The sequence below is a fragment of the Pipra filicauda genome, unplaced genomic scaffold, assembly GCF_003945595.2.
Source record: "Pipra filicauda isolate LSUMZ 115617 unplaced genomic scaffold, ASM394559v2 scaffold345_size814242_pilon, whole genome shotgun sequence".
NCBI classification, from domain to species: domain Eukaryota; kingdom Metazoa; phylum Chordata; class Aves; order Passeriformes; family Pipridae; genus Pipra; species Pipra filicauda.
The window spans coordinates 1-8,926 of NW_024104471.1; positions in this window are offsets into that span (position 1 = coordinate 1).

Genomic DNA, 8,926 nt, shown 5'->3' on the forward strand with positions numbered 1-8,926 from the left:
CTCCCTCTTCTGCGTTGCTTTTTGCTCAGGGGATAACACTTGGCCAGGCAGGTTTTAGCACAAACACCCCAGCAGGTCTCCCCCTCTCTCAGCCAGGCAGGTGGGAGTTGTGCCTCACGACATGACAGGGCCTGTAACCTGAAGGCAGCATTTAAAACTGTGAGGCACAAATCCAAAGATCAATTCCTTCACCTCCCAAAGGTGTGCCTTTGAACAGTCAAAGATTAACACCTAAGAGACAGATCCTGCTGTTGGGGTCAATGCTGCAGAAATGTAACTGTCTAATTTTAAACCACAAAATCTTATTGGGAGTTCTATTCCTGTTCAAAAAATCCCACCCTCAGGGAAGTGGGACATTTGAAAGTGATTATCAGGCATACAGTTCATTTTCAGTGGCTGGTGACTCAGCCTGGGCATTCCTTGTGCAGCCCGAAAAGAGCCTTACAAGCAAAATACAAAGTGGCATTTTGTCTCTTTCTGGAGTGCCATCCAGGAAGGGCCCCTCGTGTTACACACCTTCCAAATTACTGACTGGTTGGATGTAGAAAGCTTTCCAGGCTCAGTAGCTACCAGGCCACTCAAGACAGGGTGGCAGCAGTGTGGGGCAGGTTGCTCAAGGGGCCAGACTCTCATTAGCATCGGTTAGTCAGAGTGTGAGATCTCTCTCTGCCACTCCACCCTGAGGCCCAGGGAAGCATCACTGTTTTTCCAGCTCTGCCTTTACTGAATAACTCAGTTAATAGCATCAGATGAAGCAGTGATTTTCTGATGTTTGGCCAAGCTGTTAACATTGCCATTCTAGCACGTTTTAACAAGTACAGGCAGGTCTGGGCATTAGTCATATTTCTACAGACACGTTGGATATTTTTTTTCCTCTTTTTCTTCTCTATTTTACTGGGCTTCAAAGCCATCAGTGGAAACAGATGTGTGAATGTTATAAAATTACACTGCTAAATCAGGGCTTTTTTATAACTTGGTATAAGTTGTATGTCAAAAGACACTAAAGGCAGGAGAGCCAACTGCTCTGCATTGAGGAAAGCTACAATAAGGAGTTACAGCCTGTGAACCAAGCACCCAGTGTTACAGCATGCCTAAAATAAAACTGCCTACCCGGATCTACCTTAATTTCCATGTATATACACATTATTCTACAGTCTCCAAATGGATGCTAGTGGGTTTGATGTTACAGCTGAAAGCACAAGGTTTCAATACTTTATCACATCCTCCCTGCTCAACAGGTGGCCCTGGTGTCATTAACTGTATCCTGGAGAAGGCCTTTACGGTATGTGAATCGTTCAGGAGCATGTGTTTATTTTCCTGGGGCTCCTGGGAGCAGAAGCTCAATCTGCAGTCCTCAGCAAGGCTGTGCCACTCAAAGGTTTGTTTCAGTGCAGTTCACCGTGCAAATGCCTTTTATGTCTCCTAGACTTGAATTGAAGGGTGGTACACACAGAGTTTCTGAAGAAACTCTTGCAGTGAGCTGTTTCTTGGGAAAGTATTGCGCCACTACTGTGCCTCACCTGTATCAGCTGTTTGTGTAAGTGCTTCAAGTAGCACAAGGAAACATTTCATCCCTTTGTGCATGGTTATGCATGAAGCAAATACAAATAAAAATAGTTAAGGAATGGGAATGATTAGTTATGGACCCTAGAGCTGCGCGGCTTGTAACCAGCCACTCCTGCTACGAGACCGATCCTTGCCGAGCATCCCAGACACGGCGCGGGGCTGCCCCGCTCCGAGGCAGCAGCTGAGCACAGAGCGCATCCCTGCCCGCATCCCGCCTGCTCCTTTGTGGCCTCACAAGGAAAACGTGACAGCGGGGCCCGCACTCCCAGAGCAACAGATTGCAGAGCATCCGGCGATACCGGGGCCACGCTCATGTGGCAAAATGCGGCACGACACGGAGAGCTGCCTGCTGCACCGCGGGCGAGCAGATTGCGGAGCATTAGCACCAGTGACAACAGGGCGCTCATTGTGTGGGACAACAAGTCACACAGGGAATGTGCAAATGCGATTGGTTGGGCCCACTTAACATATGCAGAGCAGAGTGACATATGGCAATTGGTGACTTTCCTGCCGCAGATGCTGGAAGGCTTTGTTTCGGAACAGTGCGTGGTGCGGATCCAGCACAGCCTTCCCGCTTTGGTGGGAGCAGTGTGAGCGCCAGCAGCGCTCTCCCCCGCCTCCAGGCGCCGAGGATTCCTGGTGCCGCCAGAGCTTCTGGCCGTGCTGAGCAGCCTTTCTGTCACCGAAACCCTTCCCACCAGCCAGAGCCTTGGGCACGCTGAGAAATGGGGTTAATTTAAAAACCCCGTGACGGAGATGGGCTCCCGTTTCAACTCCTTATGCCCTTTGCATTTGGGTTTCTATTCACATATATATATTACCACAACTTGAAACAAACTATTTCTAGAAGTCTCTACTTTTCCATTAAACCCTTTGTTTTCAATAGTTTCTCTCTATTAATGATATAAACAGAAAACTAGATTATGATAAACAGTGGAAAAATAGATTATTTTTTCAACTCTTTTAAGCAAAAGTTTAAATGTAAGTTGAAAAGAACAAAGCAGAATGATATTTTCCTGGTCATGGGACTGAGACAAAATGGAAAAGAGGTTCTATCATCTTGCTCATGCAGGAAAAAACATGGAGGAAGATTTTGAAATCCCAGTATCCAGTATGTGTTGTAGCTGTGCTCACCTGTACAGAGCCATGAGATACAGAAATCTGCTCTCATCTTTGCCACTGACAACCTGCAACTCAACATGCCTCAGGAATAAAGACACGATACTCCTCCCAGTGCACTGCTTTGGGAAGGCCTGCTGGCTGTGGAGCAGAGCACAACCTTCCAACACTGAATCACTTCACATGGGCCACAGAAACCTCACCAAACAGCATCCGCCAAGCTGAGGACACGGGGGTCAAAAAATGTTTGCATCTTATTCCCTACTGCTGGCACTACCAGCCTTTGCTTGCTTGTCATTTTACATGTTTCCGTGATGAAGAGGAATCCAGATCCACAGAGTTTTAAAACACTTTGCATACAGACACACAGGCAGGGGCCAAGCAACCAAAGAGAGATGAAAACCAAGTGCTGCCTCCTGCCATGGGATGGGAACTGACACAGACTCTTTCTCCTCCACAGATTTCTGCTTGATCAGACCTCAAAATGCAGAACTAAATTAGGACATGGAGCTGGCAGCCAACACCATCTCCCATAAGAGAGCAGCTTGAGAGCTGCCCAGCTGAGAGCAGCTTTCTTCACTTTATGTTCCTTTTGCTTTTTAAGAGCTAGTGAAGCAAACACGTTGCTTTGAACTGGGGCTGTGGAGTAGCCATGCTCTAAGTCAAGGGACACAAAGTAAGTTGCTACTACCATGTTGTAGAAGCAAGAGGCAAAGCAGAAACCATGAGTGCTGAGAGCACTTTGACTATAACTGGCTTTACAACCACAAATCTCAGCTGTACCCAGGCCACCCAGAGATCACCTGAGGGTTGAGCCATGCTGACTCTACGGCCCTCTAATTTGTCACTGTGGTCCTCAGTGGATCTCCGAGTTGCTGTATTTCCATGCAGAAGTACGAGCACATGCAGTAGGTCTGAATAGTTCTTACTGCATCATATTTACTCTGCAAGCACCAACCATCTGTGCAGCAACTGTCCAACACATCCAAGGCTGCACCAGCCCCTCTGGACCTGCACTGTGCTGTTGGTGCACACATTTGCAGTACTCAGCCAATACCTCTGGATGACCACAAAATTCCTGTTTCACCCACTTTTTTTTTTTTTTAACGAAATCCCAGATGGACAGCCTTGGCCTGGAAAACAGTCATGCTGGGGAACAACACAAGATACATTCGGGAAAAACTAGATTTTCAGTAGTCCTATCTCTGTGACACTGAGAACATCCTGAGGTGATTACATGGACTGACAGGGAAAGGGTGTACGGAGGAAGACTTTTACCTTGAGACTAGCTCCCTCTGCAGCCTGACTGTCAGGACCCAGAACATGGCATGTCATTTTAGACATTTGTTTAACTGCTACTCACAGGTGGAAAAACCTTCTGGGAGTGAATGGACTAAGCGTGGGAAATTTGTGCTCCCCATCCTCATCAGGTTATTAGCTTGTCTTATGCTTTACAATATCACAGGGATGATGGATAACTACCCCAGTGACCCAGACTGAATAGCACGCGGACTTTCAAGTCGAAATTACGCCACCGGAAGAAATGTCACATCAAAAGCTTCTGACAAGGTGGTAAACAAAGAGACAATTTCCGATTTTCCTGGAACAGCGGGGAGCAGAATCTGGCCCTCACAATCGGACCGTGCAAATTCTCTGCGGCTCTTCACATCTGTTCCCTCCAGCGGGGTAAAACCCTTCCCGGTGGGCGCTTCTCCAGCTCGGTGACGGGAGGGCGGAGCGGAGCGATCGCAGCCGCGCATCTCCCGCAGCTCCGCGGCCCCGCAGCGACACCGCGCGGTCCCGGCGGCTCCCGGGGACAGAACTCCGCACACCCAGCCCGAGACCCTGCGGCGGGATGCCCAGGGCAGGAGCCGGCCATTCCTAGCTCCTTCCCTCGCCGCTGGCGAGGCTGGAGGGCTCCCCGCTCTGTCCGCCCCGCACACGACTGACGAGATCTACAAGGGAGCTGCCGCCACTGGAAGTGTGGAAATTACAACCGGACACATCTCTAATAAGCGCGTTCTCGCTGGCGTACGGGGTGAGCACGAAGCAGGAATTAAGCCAGGGAAATTCCACAATTTATATTACGCAGGAAATCAGATTAGATTATCACCGTGGATGCTACAGGGTTTAAACCTGCAAATCCACCGGCAGGTTAATAGCTTCTCTATCTCCCCTCACGAGAGTAAAAACCTCCCTGCGTGGCTGAAAGACCTGTTTTTAAGTGCTCACTATATTACACAAGACTCCGTACCCGCTGGCCACCTTCCTCAGCCTTTGTGTGTCTGGCACAAATCAGAGCTGTGGGAGGCACTTAACAAACTCCCTGCGAGTGCGGCTGTGCATCGTCCCCTAGGTCAGCGTCCCCCTGTGGCCTTTCTGCCCCCAAAGCCACCGCATCCAGTAGCATCGTTTGTGCTGAGCATGAGCTGCAGCCGCTCTGTGATGGGGTCAGTGCAAGCCAGCAAGCCCAAAGCACCATGAAGTGACATTGTGCTGCTAAATCTGTGCTGCATCAGCTCAGAGCTGCAGGCACTGCCAAGGCAGACTCTGACTTTACCACGGTTCCACTGAAAACAGATGAGTGCAGCATTGTCAACTTCAGCCAGCCAGAAACCCTCTCACGCACCCAAAAAAACCATCTGATAGAGTTTTTAAAAAGAACAACTTCAAGGAAAACTTTGCTTTTACTTGGCGTTTCCAATCTGCTGCACTCGAGAGAATGGAAAACATCCCATTTCATATTTATAACTGTAAGACCTCTACACATCTCACACAATGCCCGAGGTCTGGCTCTTAGGCTGGTGCTAAATATTGAGCCATATCATAAAACTGTGGGAATTGTCAGCACTGAATAGAGAGCACATTTACAGAGACAAATAACCCCATGCAGGCAGACACAAATAACCCCTTTTCTTTGCTGGACAGTAGCCATTTCATTGGCGAGTGCCTCTTCCAAGCTCTAGACTCAGTGCTGAGAGCCCAAACAACCATCAACTCAGAGCAACAGTCAAAGCAGAGGATGTGAATGCAACCAATAAAGCCAGAGCGTTTAAAAGGAGATGGCACATTTACCTGGCTGTGTGAAGAGTTCAGGGCTAATCATACACTAAGAGAGCTCGTTTTCCTTTGTTTACTCTCTTCACGATTTGTGGCTGGGTATTTCAACAGCCAGTCCTGGGGGCTGGAGGAATGGGTAGTTATATTATATATAGAAATCTCTAACTAGCTAAGAGTCAGAAGAAAACCTGAGTAATTGTTCTGAATGTTCAAAACACTGTCCACCTAGTGAAAAGCCTGCATTATGTCCCCACAAAAGGAAAAATACTGCCTGGTAGCATAACTTGCTTGTTTGCTACAGAAAAATTAAATCCAAACTTGTATAATATAAAGACTTGTCCTGAACCTGTAAATTGGTTTAAGCAATCACACCTCTCATCTGCAACTCATCTGTAGATGCTTTCATTAAAGCCGGGTGAAAACACACCATTTCAGTGCCTCCCATTGAAGTAAAAGCTCATTAGCAACATTGTGACAATTACAGTTTGCACAGACTACCTTTTCCAGGTACAGAGGAAGGCTGTAGGAAGGCTAAAGGCCAAGCTGAATTTGGCCACCAAGCTGCAAATTGGTACAAGCAAACTCAAAGTAACCCCACAAATGGACAGTTAGAAGATTCCAATATAGGCTTCCTATGTTGCAACTACTTGCCAGAAGATCCCATTCTCCTATAGTTCACCTTCAAAGGACAGTTGGAAGGAGGCCTGACCATCTGGAGAAATTGTTCATAATGTTCTATGACATGAAAAAACAAAGCAAACAGCCTGGAAAAATATAAGCCTGCTATCGTGCTAATTCCCATTTGTTTTCCCTTTTGTCTCTCATGGAGCTGCACATGAGCCTCCAAAAACTTAGGGATAAAGCTGCAAGTTTGGCTCCTCCAGACAGGCCATCCCCAGCTACAGGTGGCCAGCTGGGAATTCTCAGCCAACTGGCTTCACTGCTTGATTTGCTCCAGGGACAGACCCATCTATTGGCTCTGGTGGGCAGCCTTGTCCTGCCACAAGAGTCTCATCTCCAGCACACAGGGAACACCAGCACCTGGGCTGGCAGCAGATTCCTGACTCCAGGCAGCTCCAGCACACGGCTGGGCCACACAGTGGGAGGCACAGAACTGGCATCATGGGTGTGGTGCAAAGCAGCAATTAAACTGCTTGGACCTCCAACACTGTATACACGGGCCTGAGATTTTGGGCAGTTCAAGCTTGACTGCATATCCTTGACAATTACAACTATCCACAGTCCTTATTAACAGCCTTGGCCTCTCCTGCAGAGTGATAAACTCCACATGGGAAAATGCCACAATGCTCCTAGCACTCACTTCCAGCTTCCCACTCCTGCTATCACTTTTCTTTCCTCCTGGTTACCCTCATTCTGTGCAACACAAAATAGGAGGCTTTCACATCACAAATGTAAGTGCATTGTGGTCCAGACTGAAAGGTGCTGCTAGAAGCCACACCAGTATGTTTGTAAGAAATTTAAATATGGAAAGGAATCATCTAATATTATGAAAAAGTAATTAATGTTTTTGCAAGAGTTCCATGGAATGATGGTACCATCTCAGGTAAGGGTTTGACCATGTAGGCAGCAGAATTCAAAACAGCTTATACTGAAAGGTTGGTTTCCAAAGAAAGCATTCTGTTTGCTGAATTGTAGATTTATGTCCTTCCCTGCTCACAGGATCACACTCCTGCTAACAGGGATTCGAGTGCCTCCATGAAACAGAATTATATGCAGAAGATGCAGTGATGAAAGGTTATTTTCATTGTTTCCTTCCCAGCCTCATTCTTTGAAGTTTATGTATCCTCTATGGTCTGTGAATCTTTTGAAGGGATGCTCCTGTCCTGCAAACAATTTATCTTCATGCAGATAGAGCAGCAGGCCACCTTCAACAAAGAAGGTGTCTAAACATGTTGATAACTGTTTTACTATTTTATTACAGAGATAGATTCAAATAAAATCATTAGGTTGGACTTCAAGTGTGGATCACAGCTCTGCTGTTCTCAAGAGTGGGCTAAATCCAGACATGAACACAAACATCCAAATAATCTTGCTTTTGGGTCTGAAGTTTGCTATTTCAATTCAGGTGTGTTTTGAAAAAAAAACAAACCAGAAGACTAAACAATCCCCTGAATAAACCTCATGAGTGAATACTAAGTGTATTTTTAGGAACTGTTTCACTCCTTGTAGCCATGCCCTTCCACGTACCACAAGCAAGTACAATCGTAAGGGGTTTTCCCCCCATAATATGTCATGAGAAAGTGCAACAAAACAGAGAAAAGATTCAGCAAGTATGACTTCAGACTGTGACCTGAGATGCAAATTTATATTTCCAAATCAGTTTCCTGCCAGGTCCTACTAAATCAAAATAGAGCTGACAGATTAGAGTAGAGCTGTGGTAAACAGAAAAGACACACAGCACTTGAATGAAAAATGCAAAAGAGCTTCAAAGAAAAGGGAGGGAACAGTAGGGCATCAATCTCTTGCCTTTCCCCAGGGCTTCTTTGCATCTCCTGATTTTATTGACAGTATCATCTCTTTCTGTACTCTTAAAGCTCAGCTGTGGTGGGAGGCAGGTTCAGCAGTAATGTCAATGCAGTGAACTAAACTAAGCAGTTCTAGCAGGATTGGCCTGGGGCCACTGATCTCAATGGGAGCTGCTGGATGCTCAGCATGACTGACAGTTAGGCTCTTTGTGGATCAAAAATCAGAATAATTTTGTTCCATCTGGCATTTTTCATGATCCCCGCCGTGCCCAATATTGCAGTCACAACACCTCGCTTTTTCAAAGTCACACCTCAGCCAAAGGCATAAAAATTTAACAAGCAATTGAACAAGTAAAATGGTAGCAACAACAAAATTCTTGCATATTGCCATTCTTTTGTAAGCAGATAGGAAAACCCTTAAACAAAACTACTTGATCAGGAAGTGAATACTTCAACTACTCTTTGAGGTACTTCATTTTTAGCCCCCAGATCACTGGTAACTAGAAAATGTAGATGGGCGACAAGCTGCTAAACTCTTTTCTAGGTCTTTTCTAAGTCTCACAGTAAAGATCTGCTGGAGGCCAAACAACCTCTGAAGAGGACCTGAAGAAAGCAGAAAATAGCAGAGGTCGTTAAAGTAGCAAAGCACATGGCTTGATAGATGGAAAAACTGAAAAGAGTGGTAGAAACAGCAG